Genomic DNA, 16,475 nt, shown 5'->3' on the forward strand with positions numbered 1-16,475 from the left:
CAGGGCCACGGCAGAGGGGGCCCTAAATCAGGGGCGTCCAGCGGAGAGCTGGGGTGTGTCCAGGTCCAGGGTGAACAATGCGCTGCGTGTCCACTCCTGCGTGTCTCCCCTCTGCACCCGGGAGGGCGGGCTGCTTCCCAGCCTCCTGCCAGGCGGCCAGGGCTGCTGCAGAACAGGGACGGGGACATGGGGAGGGAGGTGTGCGTGTCACTGTCACAGGGGACAGGTCGCGGAAACTCCGAGGATGACGAGTTCCTTCAGTTGATGGAGAGTAAGTTTGGAGCACCTGTCTCAGGAGGGCATGGAGACAGAGGCTGGTGCATGCACCTGCTCAGGTGAGCTTTGCACCTGCGCAGGTGAGCTTTTGTTTGGAGCACCTGTATCAGGAGGGCATAGAGACAGACAGATGCTGGTGCATACACCTGCTCAGGTGAGCTTTGCACCTGCGCAGATGAGCTTTTGTTTGGAGCACCTGTCTCAGGTGGGCATGGAGACAGAGGCTGGTGCATGCACCTGCTCAGGTGAGCTTTGCACCTGCTCAGGTGAGCTTTGCACCTGCGCAGGTGAGCTTTTGTTTGGAGCACCTGTATCAGGAGGGCATAGAGAGAGACAGATGCTGGTGCATGCACCTGCTCAGGTGAGCTTTGCACCTGCTCAGGTGAGCTTTGCACCTGTGCAGGTGAGCTTTGCACCTGCGCAGGTGAGCTTTTGTTTGGAGCACCTGTATCAGGAGGGCATAGAGACAGACAGATGCTGGTGCATGCACCTGCTCAGGTGAGCTTTGCACCTGCTCAGGTGAGCTTTGCACCTGTGCAGGTGAGCTTTGCACCTGCGCAGGTGAGCTTTTGTTTGGAGCACCTGTATCAGGAGGGCATAGAGACAGACAGATGCTGGTGCATGCACTTGCTCAGGTGAGCTTTGCACCTGCGCAGGTGAGCTTTTGTTTGGAGCACCTGTATCAGGAGGGCATAGAGACAGACAGATGCTGGTGCATACACCTGCTCAGGTGAGCTTTGCACCTGCGCAGATGAGCTTTTGTTTGGAGCACCTGTCTCAGGTGGGCATGGAGACAGAGGCTGGTGCATGCACCTGCTCAGGTGAGCTTTGCACTTTACAGGTGAGCTTTGCACCTGGAGACCAGACTTACAAGGGCTCCCTTCTGCACCGTGTTGAGGTGAGAAACTCTTCTGCAACGTGCACCATCCGGGCAATTGCATTTCCCCCAACTCTCTTGATCCTGGTCCTGGCTGCTCAGGTGACAGAAAAAGCTCCAGATTCCAGGCCCAGAACCTCTGCAGAGATGGAGGACATGCGACCGATATTTGGCAACGCAGGCACTTCCGGACCCCCCCCCCTGCATTGCCTGGAACCCGGCTTTGCCGTCCCAGGAGGGGCCTGTCCATCACAGAGAAGGGCGCAGGCGGGAGCGTGTCTTTCCGCCGACGGCCACTGGGTGGCAGCAGGCACCCGCGGCTCCGCAGGGTCCCCTCCTTGACAGCTGAGCACCAACAGGTGACGCCGGGTCTCCAGCCTCCCTGGACCCTGGCGACCCTGTAAGCACGTGACCCTGCGGGCTCTTTAAGAGGCCCCCGGCGCTGGTCCTAAGTGGGCGAATTTCCCGGTAACTGGAGCCGGTGCAGGGCCGTGTGCAAATCTCCCAGACGTTGGGGGGCGCGCTGCCACGGAGGAGGTGGGAGGAGCTGATGTCGCCTGAAGCTCTGGATTAAAGGCACAGTGTCCCCCTGCCCCCCCCTTTTTTTTCCTTCTTGCATTTTATTTTATTTTATTCTGGGGTTAGAACCCAGGGCCCAAGCCTGCTAAGCACTGGGGGGGGGCTCCAGCTGCACCCCGCATTCCCTGGGGTTTGTCCTGAGGGTGCACCCACCTGTGGGGGTTCAGAGCTGCACCTTGGAACGGCTTTAAAGAGAATGGGGCGCTAAGAGGAGGAAGCCAAAGCTCCCGTCTGGGGCTTGAGATGGCACCTGAGATTGCAGGCGCCTCGGCAGCCCCTGCAGGCCCACTGTGAGGTTTTCTGCAAAGGACATACTACTGCCAAGTCCCAGGAGAAAAAGAAAAAAAAGTCAGGGCTCCATCCGAGGGGACATTGCCTGCTGCCTCCCACCTGGTGGCCCCAGGAGGGGGTCTCTGTGTAGAAATGAACCACTTTGTTTCAGTTCTAACTCGGGTAGAGGCCCCTGGGTGCCCTTATCTGGGGTTTATCTCCTTTGTGTCTGGCCGGAAGCTGCTTCTCTGCAGGGAACCTCCCCTCCCCCACATCCTGCCCAGCTCTGCGGGGCGGAAACTGGGCGCCACCGGCCCCCTGCAGGCCTCTGTCCCTGCTCAGCTGCCCCATGAGCGGGGAGCTGGCCACCCTGCAGGACGGCTTCTAGGAGACCCCCGGCCTCTACCCAGGGCCTCCCTGAGGGTCAGCAGCTCCTCAGCCCTGCCTGGGCCTCAGCCAAGCTCAAGGACGGCCACAGGGGGGGCCTGGTGACAGGCCAGGCTCTGGAAGACGCAGCCGGTCACTCTGAGTGACGTGTCTGGATCTTTCCAAGTTGATGGCAAGATCAGGGTGACGGCGTGGGAAACCGAGGCAGCGTGAGGACGTCCCTTCAAACCCTGACTCTTGTCACTCAGGGTGACAGGCAGGAGCGTGTTAAAGGGGTGGAGAGGGGAAGGGGACACTCTCAAGGGGCAGAGGGGTCCTCTCAGAGAGGACAGGGACAGCGTGCCCCTCCTGCCCTCCAGGTTTATGGGGGTCCCAGGGAAGTCCCCAGAGAGCTCCGCCCAGGTGCCCTCCTGACTTGGACGGACAGCAGGGTGACCTCCGACTCTCCAGTCCCCACGGCCACGGCCATTCTGGGTCCCCCTGGCCCCTGCTGCCTGGTGCTCAGTGGAGCCTGTTCTTGCAGATTTTAGGGTTGGAAGAAGGATCCTCGTCCCCCTGGGTCCTGGGACCTGGTCTGCGTCAGGGTCACAGAAGTCCCCCCTTCAGGGTCCCCTGGCCCCTCTCAGGGACATGACTTCCCGCCTGCATGTCCCCTGCAGGTCACAGGTGGTGTGTGAGGACGGTGGGGGAGGCTGTGCCCGGAGGCCAGGCAGGGCTGCAGGTCCAGGGCTGGCAGGGGAAGGAAGCTGTGGGGTCAGCACCGGGGGCCGTTGATAGACTTGTCCCCTGGACCTCGTGTCCACCATCTGCACCCGTCTGTCCCCCCTCAGGGCTTCAAAGTGACTTTTTCCAAGGCCCTGAACGGGGCTCCCTGGGATTCCAAACCCTGATCCTGAGGCTGCATCTGCTGCAGGCGGTTGATTGACAGCCGGGCAGAGTGGGCGGGCCTTGGGTCTGAGCCTGGGGGCGGGGCCTCCCGTCGGTCCCGCCTCCTCCTGGGGCTTCACTTGCCCTGCTCCTGGGACCTGCGCCTCTTCCTCCTCCTTCTTCATCTCCTCCTCCTTCTCCTCCTCCTCCATCTCCCCCTCCTCCTCCTCCTCCTCCATCTCCTCCTCCTCCATCTCCTCCTCCTCCTCCTCCATCTCCTCCTCCTCCTCCTCCATCTCCTCCTCCTCCTCCTCCATCTCCTCCTCCTCCTCCTCCATCTCCTCCTCCTCCTCCTCCTCCTCCTCCTCCATCTCCCCTCCTCCTCCTCCTCCTCCATCTCCTCCTCCTCCATCTCCTCCTCCTCCATCTCCTCCTCCTCCTCCTCCATCTCCTCCTCCTCCTCCTCCTCCTCCTCCTCCTCCATCTCCATCTCCTCCTCCTCCATCTCCCCCTCCTCCTCCTCCTCCTCCTCCATCTCCTCCTCCTCCTCCTCCTCCTCCTCCTCCTCCTCCTCCTCCTCCTCCATCTCCTCCTCCTCCTCCTCCATCTCCCCCTCCTCCTCCTCCTCCTCCTCCTCCTCTTCCTCCATCTCCTCCTTCTCCTCCTCCATCTCCTCCTCCTCCTCCATCTCCTCCTCCTCCTCCTCCCCCTCCTCCTCCTCCTCCTCCATCTCCTCCTCCTCCTCCTCTTCTTCCGCCCCACAGTGACCTGACACCTTTGCTCCAACGTGTCCTCCCCCCACCTTGTCAGGCGTCACCCTGAGCCCACAGTGGCAGAGCCAAGAGACAAGGGACTGAAACTTCTGCCACCGTGAGCCTCCACCACCTCTTCCTCCTTCAAGATGACTTTCTCAGGCGTTTCGTGTCAGTGACAAGAATCTGACTAGGGCCACATGGAGAACCCCCTCTCTCTGGGTTTCTTCCCAAGCCCACTGTGTCTGTGAGCATCTGGGGGACACCAAGTGACATTGCTCCATGCGCCTCCTTGGGTCCCTACAATTTGCTCCTCAGGACCAGAGACACACCTGTGCCCTGTGAAACGTGTGCCCTCCTTGGTCCCCTAGGAGCTGTTTGGTGTCCCCTGCTGTGGATCAGGAAAGGGATGTCACATGCTCTGGTCATGTCCCCAGGTGGTGTGGACAGGGCACTGCTGCCCATTTCAGAGGACGGGTTGTCCTGGGGCCCAGCGAGGAGAAGAGAGGGGGGAATAAGGACCCTTCTTCACTCTGGTTTCTCCAAAGACCCAAGGGGAGCAGAACAAGATGGCGGCAGGGCCTGGAGGAGGAGAGCAGCTCAGGACAGGGCACCAGGGAGCAGAGAGAGCTCTGCTCACCAGGGACAGGACAGAGACCCCAAAGGCACAGCCCAGGGACCCCCTCCTCCAGCCACACCCCACCTGCTGCAGCCACCACCCAGTGAGTCCATCCAAGTGGATTAATCCACTTATTAGTCTACACCCAGTGAGTCCATCCAAGTGGATTAATCCACTTATTGGTCTACACCTCTCACAACCCACTCATTCCACCTCTGAACCTTCTTGGTGGTCTCCCACATGAGCTTTAGGGGGACACCTCACATCTAAACCATGGACCATCTCATCTACCCAGATCTTTGAACCCTGAATTACAGTCGGGACTCCCAGGACAGATTTAACACGGGCCCATGGGGGCCGCCATGGGGGCCGGGCGAGATTCCTATGCATCCATTTTCCCTGTGCGCTCACTGGGCGACTGTGACAGGCGAGAGGAGCTCCTGCTGCTGTGGAGGCCGGAGGACCCATAGGAGGCTGTTCTTCTGTCCCTGGCCGTGATAATGGGCAGCCCTGTGAGCAGGAAGACTCAAGGGTTGGCCTCTGGGAGGCTCGGCCTCCTTTATCACACAGTCCTGTCCCTGAGCCCCTGTTCCCTGGCCCCGGGGTGTGGACAGAGCCCAGAGAGGAGCGGCCTCCCTCCCGGCCGGGGCCTCCCTCCGGCTCCTCCAGCCGCAGTCGCCCTTCCAGGGCCCCCGGCTCCCGCGGCCTCCTCACAGGCCTGCACTGTTGCAGGTGTGCGCACTTGGCCGCCGGGAGGGGCGGCTCATAATTAACGACTTGGCCTTCGGGGTGACAACCGGAGCTGAAGAGTTTATTGTTTGGGGAAGAAAACACAGAGAGGAAGTGTTCCCGGCTCGGGAGCCCGCCCCGCGGGGAACAGGAGCGGGTTGTGGAGGTCCGCACAGGGAGGCTTTCTTCCAGTGAGGCCGGACTCCACCGCTGCAGCCGCCCAGCAGCCCGAGGCCTGGAGGCCAGCGACTCGCAGGGAGCCAGGAGTGAGCCCCACAGGGGGACAGGGGGACACGGAGGGAGCTGACATGTGCCATCGGGCGGCAGCTCTGCTCTGACATCGTGGAGCAAAGACGTGGTTTTTAGCTTCGAAGCACCCAGAGGACCTGCCTGCGAGTGTCCCTCAGGCTGCGGGGATCCAGGCTGCGAGAGATCCCAGGGGCCGGGGTCTCCGCTCACTCGTCCCCCAGAGAAGGCTCCGCCGTGTTCTGCAGCCCCCAGGACACCTGACGCTGTCCACTGGGTGGGGCTGCTCCTGGCTCCTGGTGTGTGGGGCCCAGAGAGGCTGCTGCACCTCCTGCAGCGCACAGCACAGCCCACCCCAGAGCACCCCCAGCCCCAGAGGCCCCCAGTGCAGGGGAGACCTGCAGGACAGGGTCTCTGTCCATCATCCCTCCACCCAGCTGTCCGTCTGTCAATCATCTATCCATCCTGTCTATCTATCCATTCATCTGTCATCTACCAATCATGTCTGTCCATCTATGTATCCATCTATCTATCTCTCTGTCATCTACCCATTCTGTCTATCTACCTGTCAATCATCTATCTATCTCTCTGTCATCTACCAATTCTGTCCATCTATCTCTCTGCCATCGACCCATCCTGTCTGTCCAGGGGGCTCTCACACCCTGGGTGGGGCTGCTCCTGGCTCCTGGTGTGTGGGGCCCAGAGAGGCTGCTCCACCTCCTGCAGCGCACAGCACAGCCCACCCCAGAGCACCCCAGCCCCCGAGGCCCACAGAGCAGGGGAGACCTGCAGGACAGGGTCTCTGTCCATCATCCGTCCACCCAGCTGCCACCTGTCAATCATCTATCTACCTGTCAATCATCCCTTCTCTCCTATCTACTTCTGGAGGCTTCAGCAAACCCTCCGCCAGGAGAACCCCGACTCGGAGGCTCCCAAAAAGGACGGAGGTCAGGAGCCGGGGGGTTTCTGGTCCGGTCGGAGTGAGTCCAGCAGCTGCCAATGTCCCGGCCGAGGGAGGAGCCGCTGGACGGGAGCAGGGGGCTGCCCAAGGTGGTGGTGGCAAGAATAAGGCCCCAGAGACGTCCCCGTCCCGGTCCCCCGTGGGGACAGTTTGGGGATGGAGCCCAGGGGCGCTTCCCCCAGGGAGCCGAACCCGCAGCCCTTTGGAGTCTTTATTGAGAGTCAGGGTCTCCGTGAGTTGCTGAGGCTGGCCTCCACCTCGCCATCCTCCTGCCTCAGCCTCCCGAGCCGCTGGGATTCCCGGCTCCTGACGGGACTCCACCTGGAACCCTTGGGCCTTCCTGACACAACAGCCCCGGTCCCCAGGTGGTGGGGACGCCACAGCCGGGGGCTGAAGCTACGGATGTCCCCAGCAGAGGGCATTAGGTGATCGCGGATCCCGCCTCTGAGCTGCCGGGAGCTGCCTGCAGAGAGGAACCGGCTTCCTCAGCACGAGTTCTCCCAGCCGACCAGGGGTCCCCTGGACAAGTGACCACACAAGGCCCTGCCACCACCCCTAGAAGAGGGTCCTGAAGTCTTGGCTTTTAAATTTTCATAAACTTTGTTTTTCCTACCAGGGATCGTGACCCGGGGGACACTTAACCCCGGAGCCACATCCCGAGCCGTTTTTATAACGGATGCAGTGACAGGGTCTTGCTGAGGCCGGCCTCCAACTTGCCATCCTCCTGCCTCAGCCTCCCGGAGCTGACCTGACCTGAGCTCTTGACCCTCCAACGATCCTTAGGTATAGGTGGACACTGGGCACCCTGTTTTAATTCACAGCTGCCCCTTAGGGACAGGACCCTCTGGGTGGCCACTGCCCGGCCCTTCGGAGACACATCGGCCACACGACGATTCTGCCCTTGGGTCATTGCTGCGCGTGTTGGGATGGGGACGCGGGCAGCGTGGCTTCGAGTGACATTTCCAGACGATGCCAAGCTACGGGGCGGCCTGGTTTGGATGCATTCCACCTGGACGTCCAGATGGTCCTTGGAAGGAGTCCTTCTAGGTCGGGGGTCTCACGGGGTCCCCCATGTTGCTTCAGAGGGTTCAAAGCCACCTTGCATCTGCAAGCACCCACGGCGCCCAGCGGGCAGTGCATGGACCCTGGTGGACACTGCAGCCTGAAGTCCACCCGCTCTGTCTCAGGGACATCACATCCCACTTTTGCCCCCGGGGAGAGCCGTCCAGGAACCTGCTTGTCTGCACGGGTCACTCCGGACGTCCAGGGTCCCCTCTGCAAACCGCTGGGGTCTGGTCACCCGTCGGGGCAGCAGGAGCGGCCCAGAGGCCCGTGGCCGGTCCCCGCAGGTAACAGGTGGGTCCCGCTGGCCGCGAGCCACGTGTTGCACGCCCGGGTCCCCCTCCTGTCCCCGCAGTCCTCTGGGGAGTCCCCCAGAAACTTGGGCGTGTGGGCCACTAGGAGAGCCGGGTCCTCCTCTCCACTCTGGGCGCAGCGGCGCGTCCTGGTGGCATTGGCGGGGGACGGTCCCCACCGCCCCGCGCTCCTGCTTGTCGAGGTTCCGATTGAAACGTCGTCAACAGATGTCGCAGCACATGTCCGCGCCTCCTGCCCCCAGCCGCCCGCCTTTGTCTGCTCCGCGGAGCTTTTTAAAATTTCATCGCGACTCGGAAGAGGACAATTAATCCGCTGCCCCAGGCTTTGATTATGCCGGGGCCGCGCGCTCCCGCTGCCACCGAGATAATGAGGCCTCACCAGGCGGGAGGCACCGGCTCGGGAGCCCCGGCCTCCGCGAGAGAAACGGAGGACGCCGCAGCGGGCTCGGGGAGAGGTGGCCTGGGGACGCAGCCGGGCGCGCAGGGAGGTGGCCTCCTCGGCTGCTCTGATGCCTGACCCAGAACAATGGGTCAGAGCCTCGGTGTCCCCAGCGCCCGCAGCCCCCGTCCTCCAAGTCCCCTGCCAGACCCAGGGCCTCTCCTGGGCCTCCGAGAGAGGCAGAGGGTCCTGTGTCCACCCCAAGGAGGACAGAAGGGTGGACCCAGGGAGGGGTCTCTCGGCTCGGTCCTTCCTGCAGTAAACAGTGGCGCCTTCCTGGTGGGCCAGGCCCTGAGGGGGCGCCTGCTGATTCTTTCATGCCGATGTCCGATGTCCGGGGCAGTGGCACCCTCTCTGTGCTGTGAGGCAAAGCGCCGCACCCCCGTTTGAAGACATCTACAGCCTCCACATGAAATCTCGTCGGGGTGACCCCAATCGGTACCAGACACACAAGTGATGGCCGGTGCCCTCGCAGCCCCTGTGTGCATCAAGGACAAAACAACCCACTGTTTTCTGACCTCCTTGCGGGACACGAAGCTTTTCAATAAAATCAATGCTTTAAAGGTCAGGGGACTCGGTGGGGACACAGGAGGCTGAGCAGAGATGCAGGGCTCTGCTACACACACGTGCAAACATATGGCGTCCCCACCTCAGGCCTCCCCGTGCAGCACACCCGGGCGCAGCGCCCACCCCGAGGACCCACGGCCCTGAGCGCAGGTTCTCCAACTTCTATTCTGAAAGGAGACCCCGGAGCCCTGGACCAGCGCAGCCGATGGGCGGAGGCCGCACCCAGGTGCACCCAGCATCAGCACCATCCAGGCGCACCCAGGTCCGAGTAGCGCATGCGCGAGGTGGACACAAACATGATCCTCATTCATCCAAGGGACTCGAGCATCCACGGGCTTAGGGACCCTGGAGAATCTCCCCGCAGAAACCAAGGGACCACAGAAAACCGCCTGTTGCGTTTCTGCATACATGATGCGCCTTATGTATACGAGCCCTTCCGGGTGCACCCGGCTGGCCGTGGGTGACCGCGTAAACAGCCACGTGGGGCACGCATCTCATGCACGTGCAATGGGTCACCTCTCGCGCACGCACGCAGCACGCACGCAGCACGCACGCAGCACGCACGCACGCAGCTCGCACGCAGCACGCACGCAGCACGCACGCGGGGCACGCCCCGTCCCTGCAGTCTCTCCTTCTGGAGGCCAAAGGCGTCTGCAGACCCTGGAGCCCGTGGGCCGCAGCTGGGGAAATGCACGTTTTCCCCTGTGTCCACGGCCCCTGATGGTCACCTCCTGACCCCCCTTGTCCCGCCCTCTGCCTGCACCCCCCAGCACCTGGGCCCGGCTAAGCAGCACCATGTCACCTGTCTGGTCCTGGCCTCCGTTCCCAGCCTCCCTGGGAGAACCTGAGCCCCGCTGGGACGTAGGGCCACCAGGCAGGGCCAGGGGGAGCCCTTAGGGCCGAGGCCAGTGACGGGCTCGTCCGCCAGGATCCTGAAGCATCTCTGCCCCCATCTGCCCCGGCTCCTTCCGCGTCCATCACCGACAGGATCCTGGCCTCTGCCTCGGTGGCAGGGGACGCATGGGAAGGGACACCCCTTGACTTGGGGCCTCTGCCAGCGGGGGTCCAGGGCAGCTCGTGGCCTTCCCGGGTCCCGTGTGGATTGCGCGCCCTGCTCTGGGGCAGAACCGTTTGCAGGACCGACCTCCTGGGCTCCCTCCTCCCTGGGCCTCCCTATAAAGCCCCTGTTCCTGTCCCACGTGGTCGGGGCGCGGGAACAGCCTCCCCAGGGCCCGGGAGCCGCTCTGTCCCCAGACTCGGTGAGCAACTGCGCTCACTTCCGGGGAGAACACGCACTGTCCATATTCTCTCCTCCTCTTCCTGTGTCCGGCTGGCCTCGCAGTCTTGACCCCAGAGCCTGCGAAGGGGACCTTGGGTGGAAACAGACGGAGTTAGTGAAGGGTCCCCCAACCCGGCGATCGCAGTCTCTGTGCGCACGTGTCACGGACTGGATGCTGCTCCCCAAATTTCTCGCCTGCCGCCCTGGCCCCAGGACCTTGGGACATGCCTGGGTGTGTGCAGAGGGGTCTTGGCAGAGGGGATGGAGGTGCATGAGATCCCCAGGGTGGCCCTGTCCAGCAGGACTGGGGTCCTTGTAGAGGAGGAGATGAGGACACAGACGCACACACAGAGGGACGGCCCCGGGAGGACACAGGGAGAAGACGGCCTCGGGAGGCTGAGACAGGAGGATGGGAGGTTGGAGGCCAGCCTGAGCAAGGTAGTGAGGCTGTAAAGCAACTCAGTGAGACTTGGTCTCCCAATTTAAAAAATGAACATAAAAAAGGCGCAGCTCTGCGGCTCGGAGGTTAACCAGCCCTGGGTTCCATCCTTGGTTGGTTAAAATCAGAAAATGAATCTGCAGGTGACGGGCAGGGAGCCGCCACGTTTGCTGCCAACGGAGTCCTGAAGGTGTTTGAAGCCGGAGGCTGAGATGTTGAAGGCTGGGCCCGGGTCAGGGGGGGTTCACCAAGCTCTTGTCACATCATTACCTGTGATGGACAGAACGTCGTCGCTGGTGACTTGGGTGAGGAAGGACGCACAGGTTTAGAAAAAAAAAAAAGTGGATTTCTGTCATTTGTGACAACAGGGACCGAGAACACGGGGTCATTATGTCCAGTGAAAGAAACCAGGTGCCGAAAGACAAGTCCCCGCAGCTGTGAGGTGGCATCGCAGCAAGCTGACCTCGGCCCAGCCCCAGGGGGAGACGCTGGTTACCAGAGACCGGGCAGGGGAGGCTCAGAGGGAGGCCCCGGGGGACCAAGACGAAATAGAGAAGGGAACGAGTCCCGGTGTCCCTCGGCCCAGGAGGGACCGCGGGCCGCAGAGATTTCTATTCCACGCAGCATTTCCAGGCGCCGTGGTGCACGCCTGGCTGCCCAGAGGCGGTGGAGGCCGAGGCAGGAGGATCGCGAGTTAGAGGCCAGCCTCAGCAACTTATGGAGGCCCTCAGCAACTTAATAAGACCCTTCCCCCAAATAATAATAATAATAATAATAATAATAATAATAATAATAATAATAATAATAATAATAAAGGGCTGGGGATGCGGTTCTCGTGTTTAGGGTGCGTCTTTGCGCACGGGCCTGAGTTTGTGCATGGACACAGACGCTGGAAAAGAGAGGTGGGGGGACTGGAGAAGGAAGAGAAGGAAAGAAGAGCAAAAAAAAAAGGGAAAGAAAAAGAAAGAAAATGCAATGATTTGCTCCATATTTTGTGGCGACCTCTCTCTGCAAGGAGCCTCCTCTCGCTTCAGAGCGAATCCGAGGCTCCTGGGTTTACGCATGCGCACAGACACCTGCCCGCCCCCCCCCCACACCCGCGGCTGCGCAGTGAGACCTGCAGTCAGTGCGCGCCGCGTTCTGCTGCTACGACGCCCGCGCGCGCCTCATTTCTCCCTGTGATCCCTGGGATAATCATTTAGAGGAGATAAATGGCAATCTATTAGAGTTTAATGTAAAAGAAGCCGTAATTAGTTTGCCGGGGAGAGAGAGAGAGAGAGACAGAGAAAGAGAGGCGCATCCTGGAGAATCCATTAAGCCAATTATCACGTTATAGCAAGGCAGGAAAGAAAAAAATAATAATAAAAAAATACATCCGCCCCGAGAAGGAGTCCCGGGCTGCACCCTGGGCCCCCCCACCCCCCAGATGTGCATGGGTCTCGTCATTGGATTAATGGAATCCACACATCCAGGCCGGACGGGGGTGCATTCCTTCGCCATCCTAATGAGCGCAGTGCGCTACCCGTGCAGCAGGCAGAGGCTTGGAAGAGAGAGAGTGTGAGAGAGAGAGAGAGAGAGAGAGAGAGGGGAGGGGGGCGAATTTTGCAGCAAAGCAATTACCATGCAGATGCTAAAACAGCCACCCAGCGTCTTTGTGCATATGCAATTATTATGCTCGGCACAGGGTGCGTCTGTCTGCCTTGCGCGTGTCTCCTCCGTCTGCTCAGACCCGGAGCAGGGGCACCTCCCTACAAGAGCACCCAGCGCTTTGGCAAAAATAGAAAAATTTCAAAAAAATAAAATAATAAAATAAATAAGTAAAAAAGACCCACCCGGCTCCTCCACGTCGCTGCAATTAAAAAACAGGTCTTTAGAGGAAGCCGGGTGGGTACCTCCCTGCACCTCTGGACTGTCACATTAATTCAGTCACCGCGCAGATACCATCTGTATCACGGAGGGAGCATGTCACCGGGGCTCGGAATCCGTCAGGAGCTGGGGGGGGAGCCGCGCGGTGGCCGTTTGATGGCTTGTGATAATGGGGGACAGGAGCAGCGATTGCGACCGATTCATCACAGATCTCCCCGTAATTACCTGACCTGTTCCCGTGTGTCAGGGTGCCACCAAACACGGTGTTTTCATGTCACACGCGGCATGGGCATTGGGGGCCTTTGATCAGGCTGCATTCTGCAAGATGTCAGGCCCGACTCTATTTTAATTGAGTCTACGGCAGCATTTAAAAAAAAAAAAAAAGAAAAAGAAAAAGAAAGAAAAGAACAGAAAAGACGAGCCACCTTCCACTCGGGTTGTAGGGCTCCGGAAGATGCCGACGGCCTGGCACTTGGGGGACCTGACGTCTGCTCCGGGGACAGGTCGGGGAGCACCCCCCCACACCCCAGGAGGAGCTCGGGGGAGCCCACCTGTACCTGCTGCAGGTGACCCTGGCGTCCCCTGGAGTCCCTGATGGATATCCTGAGCCTCTTGGGGCAAAGGCAGCTGAGGGTCCCCAGGTACCTGTATGCAGCAGGTGGTGACCCCAGGACCCCAGACAGGTGTGTGCACCTGGCAGGGACCCCCCATCTCCAGTCCTTAAACACTCTTTTATACCGACCTGGTCAGTCCCCCGGAGTGTGTGTGGGGGGGACGCAGGCTGAGCCCCGGGTTGCACCCATCCCTGTCCCCCGGGGGGCTGGGGGTGCATTTATTTTGCGTTGGGTTCTGGGCGACAAGAGAGCCCCACCTTTGGGTCTGCGAGCTCTGTCACGCCGTCACATGACGCTCCTGGCCTCCTCGTTGACCCAGCCTGGCAGGAAGGACCGAGGTCGCTGTCCTCATCACCCCGGGGCTGACAGACAGCGGGAGCCCCCGCCCGCCCGCTTGGCGGTGCTGTAACAAAAGCCCGCAGCCCGGGTAGGTTACAGAGCACAACAGGCCCCAGGGCCCCAGCTCTGGGCTGCAGCCCCAGGTCCAGCCCGGGGTCAGCTGAAGCTGCTTCCTGCTCCCAGAGGTGCCTTCTCCTGAGTCCTCCATGGGGAAGGGCAGGGAGTCCGGCCTCCATTTCTGTTCTGGGGAGACACTAATTCCATCATGGGGGCCGTACCCTCGTGGCCTCATTGAATTCCGTCTTAAGTCCCTCACCTCCCAATACCATCCTGTGGCACATCAAGGATCCATTACTTGCCACTCCCTGCCCGAGTCTCCTCTAGCTAGCAATGCCCACCAGGTTGAACCACTGGAGGCTGTCAGTGGAGTCCAGGGATGAGGCCAAGCCTGTGGGTGCTCGGTCTCAGAGTCCTCCTCCTGCAGAAGGGGCAGAAGCAGCAATCCAGAGATAGTGCTCACCCGGACTTGAACATGGAGCAGAGCCCGTGGGGCACGACAGGTCCCTTTGACGCAACTAGTGGACATGGTCTATGCTGTAGCGTCCCTTGGTGCGACTGGGAGGTCATGGGCCCTTTAAGAAGTGGAGCCTAGGGAGAGGAAGTGAGGTCACTGGGGGGTGTGGTCTGGAAGGGCATGGTGGAAACTGCGTTCTTCCTGCCTGCCTCTTTTCCTTCCGGGTCACCTGACCTCCTCCACCCCAGGGTCCCGCCATATGCAGTGTGTCACTACAGGCCCAAAGCAACAGAGGCAGGTGGGCAGGGATAGAAGCATCCAAAGCCCAAACAAACCTTTCTTCCCTCCCGTGGACGCCCTCAGGTGTTCTGTCACAGTATCGGAGAGCTGATGAACACCGTCTGATGGAGCCGCCACCTCATTCTCTGGGGCTGTTAGCTATTTCTTTCCGTGTTTCTGTTGGTGCATCATAATTGCACAGAATGCTGGGGCCCATGGCTCTCTGTTCATCTATGCACACATTATGACGGCCGTTATGATTTGATTGCATGACAATCTTGACAGGGACAGGTTTTCCTGGTGCGCCCACCCCCAGGGCCCCAGTAGCCTTGCCCGTCTCTCTGCTCCTAACCCCGCCCGCACCCCTCACCCCCTCCTCCCGGCTCCCACCTTCTCTGCGCCCCAGGAGCAGCCCTGAGTCTCCCATGATGCCTGGAGGCGAAATTCAAATTAAAATAGAAACAACCCGGAGTTGGAGGCGCTCCCGCGCATATCAAGTAAATTAACAGGGAAAAAAAAATACAAAGGACCCAAGCCAAGGATGGCTTCTGCGGCGGAAATACTTTCTAGAAGAGCCGGGCGGGAAGGAGAGGGGAGTCTCGTAAAACCCTAATTCCACTCGTAAAAACCCTGGGAAGAAAATCCCCCCACATTTGATCCCACGATGGGAAAATTGTTAAGAGGGCCCAGGAGGGGGACAAGCTCCGGACAAGGAGCAAGGCGTTCACGGAGCCACCACCAGGTTTGACTGGGGGGGCTACGGCCCGTTGCAGGGCAGCGCACTGTGCAAGGGTGTTGGTCCCAGCCGTGCCCCCATTCCTGTCATTCCGTCGGCGGAGGAGGCCGAAGCAAGAGGATGGCAAGTGGGAGGCCAGCCTTAGCAACTTGGCGAGGTCCTAGGCAACTCAGTGAGACCCTCACCCTTACCTGCTGACTCCGGCCATTCTACTTCCTGTCTCCTAGAGTGCGTGGCCGCCCTAGGCAGGTCTCATAAGTGCAATCCCATGACGTCCGTCACTGTTGTGATTGGTGTATGTCACTAGGCAGGAGTTCCTTCCTGTCATTGCCTGTGCCAGAGTCTCCCCCTTTTCGGGGCTGAATAATATTCCATCGCACAATTCAGGTCACATTCCCTTTAATGGACACCCGGGTGGCTTCTACCTCCTGGGTTTTGGGACTGGAGCTGCAGGGAGCATGGGTGCACCAGTGTCTCCTGCACCCAGCTTTCCATTTTTTTTTCAATTTATACCAAGAATGGAGGTATCTGGATCGGGTGCTGATTGGAAGGTGGACTGTGGGTCACGGTATCAGGATCCAAGCGCATTTAGTGCCTGCATGATGCCAGGCACCACCTCCGCCTAGTTCCAGAACATTCTGTGACCCAAAAGGAGACCCTTACCCATTGGCACTCACTCCCCATCTCCCCTCCCCAGCCCCTGCGTGCGGATCCACAGGTGACCACTGGTACTTAAACCCCAGCACTCAAGCCATGAATCCTCCTTCTGCCTCTGCAGAATTCCCTCCTCTGGACCTTCTATGTGAATCCAATTGCACAGGAGGTGGCTATTGCGTCTGGCTTCTGTCCCCGAGCATCGTGTCCTCAAGGTCCACCCACGTGGCAACAGGGGTCAGAACCCCACTCCTTTTCATGGCTGTGTAATAGTCCGCCCTGTGCGTGGACCCCGTTCTGTTCATTCATTCTTCAGCCAAAAGACCCAACAAGAACATTTAGAGGAGGAGAAGTTGATCTGGGGCTCCTGGTTTCTGAGGTCCAGTCCCTGGTGGCCGACTCCATGGCTCTGGCCCAAGGGGAGCAGAACAAGATGGCGGCAGGGCCTGGAGGAGGAGAGCAGCTCAGGACAGGGCCCCAGGGAGCAGAGAGAGCTCTGCTCACCAGGGACAGGACAGAGACCCCCAAGGCACAGCCCAGGGACCCCCTCCTCCAGCCACACCCCACCTGCTGCAGCCACCACCCAGTGAGTCCATCCAAGTGGATTAATCCACTATGAGTCTACACCCAGTGAGTCTATCCAAGTGGATTAATCCACTATGAGTCTACACCTCTTGCAACCCACTCATTTCACCTCTGAATAATACTCGGCAGCGGAGGAGTCAAGGAGGCCCGGCCTCCACATTTCTACCGAAATGGGAAAGGAGGCCCTCGTCTCTGAGCGCAGTAGGTGACAGGGTGGGGACTGTC

Source organism: Urocitellus parryii, chromosome X, assembly GCF_045843805.1.
Source record: "Urocitellus parryii isolate mUroPar1 chromosome X, mUroPar1.hap1, whole genome shotgun sequence".
NCBI lineage: Eukaryota > Metazoa > Chordata > Mammalia > Rodentia > Sciuridae > Urocitellus > Urocitellus parryii.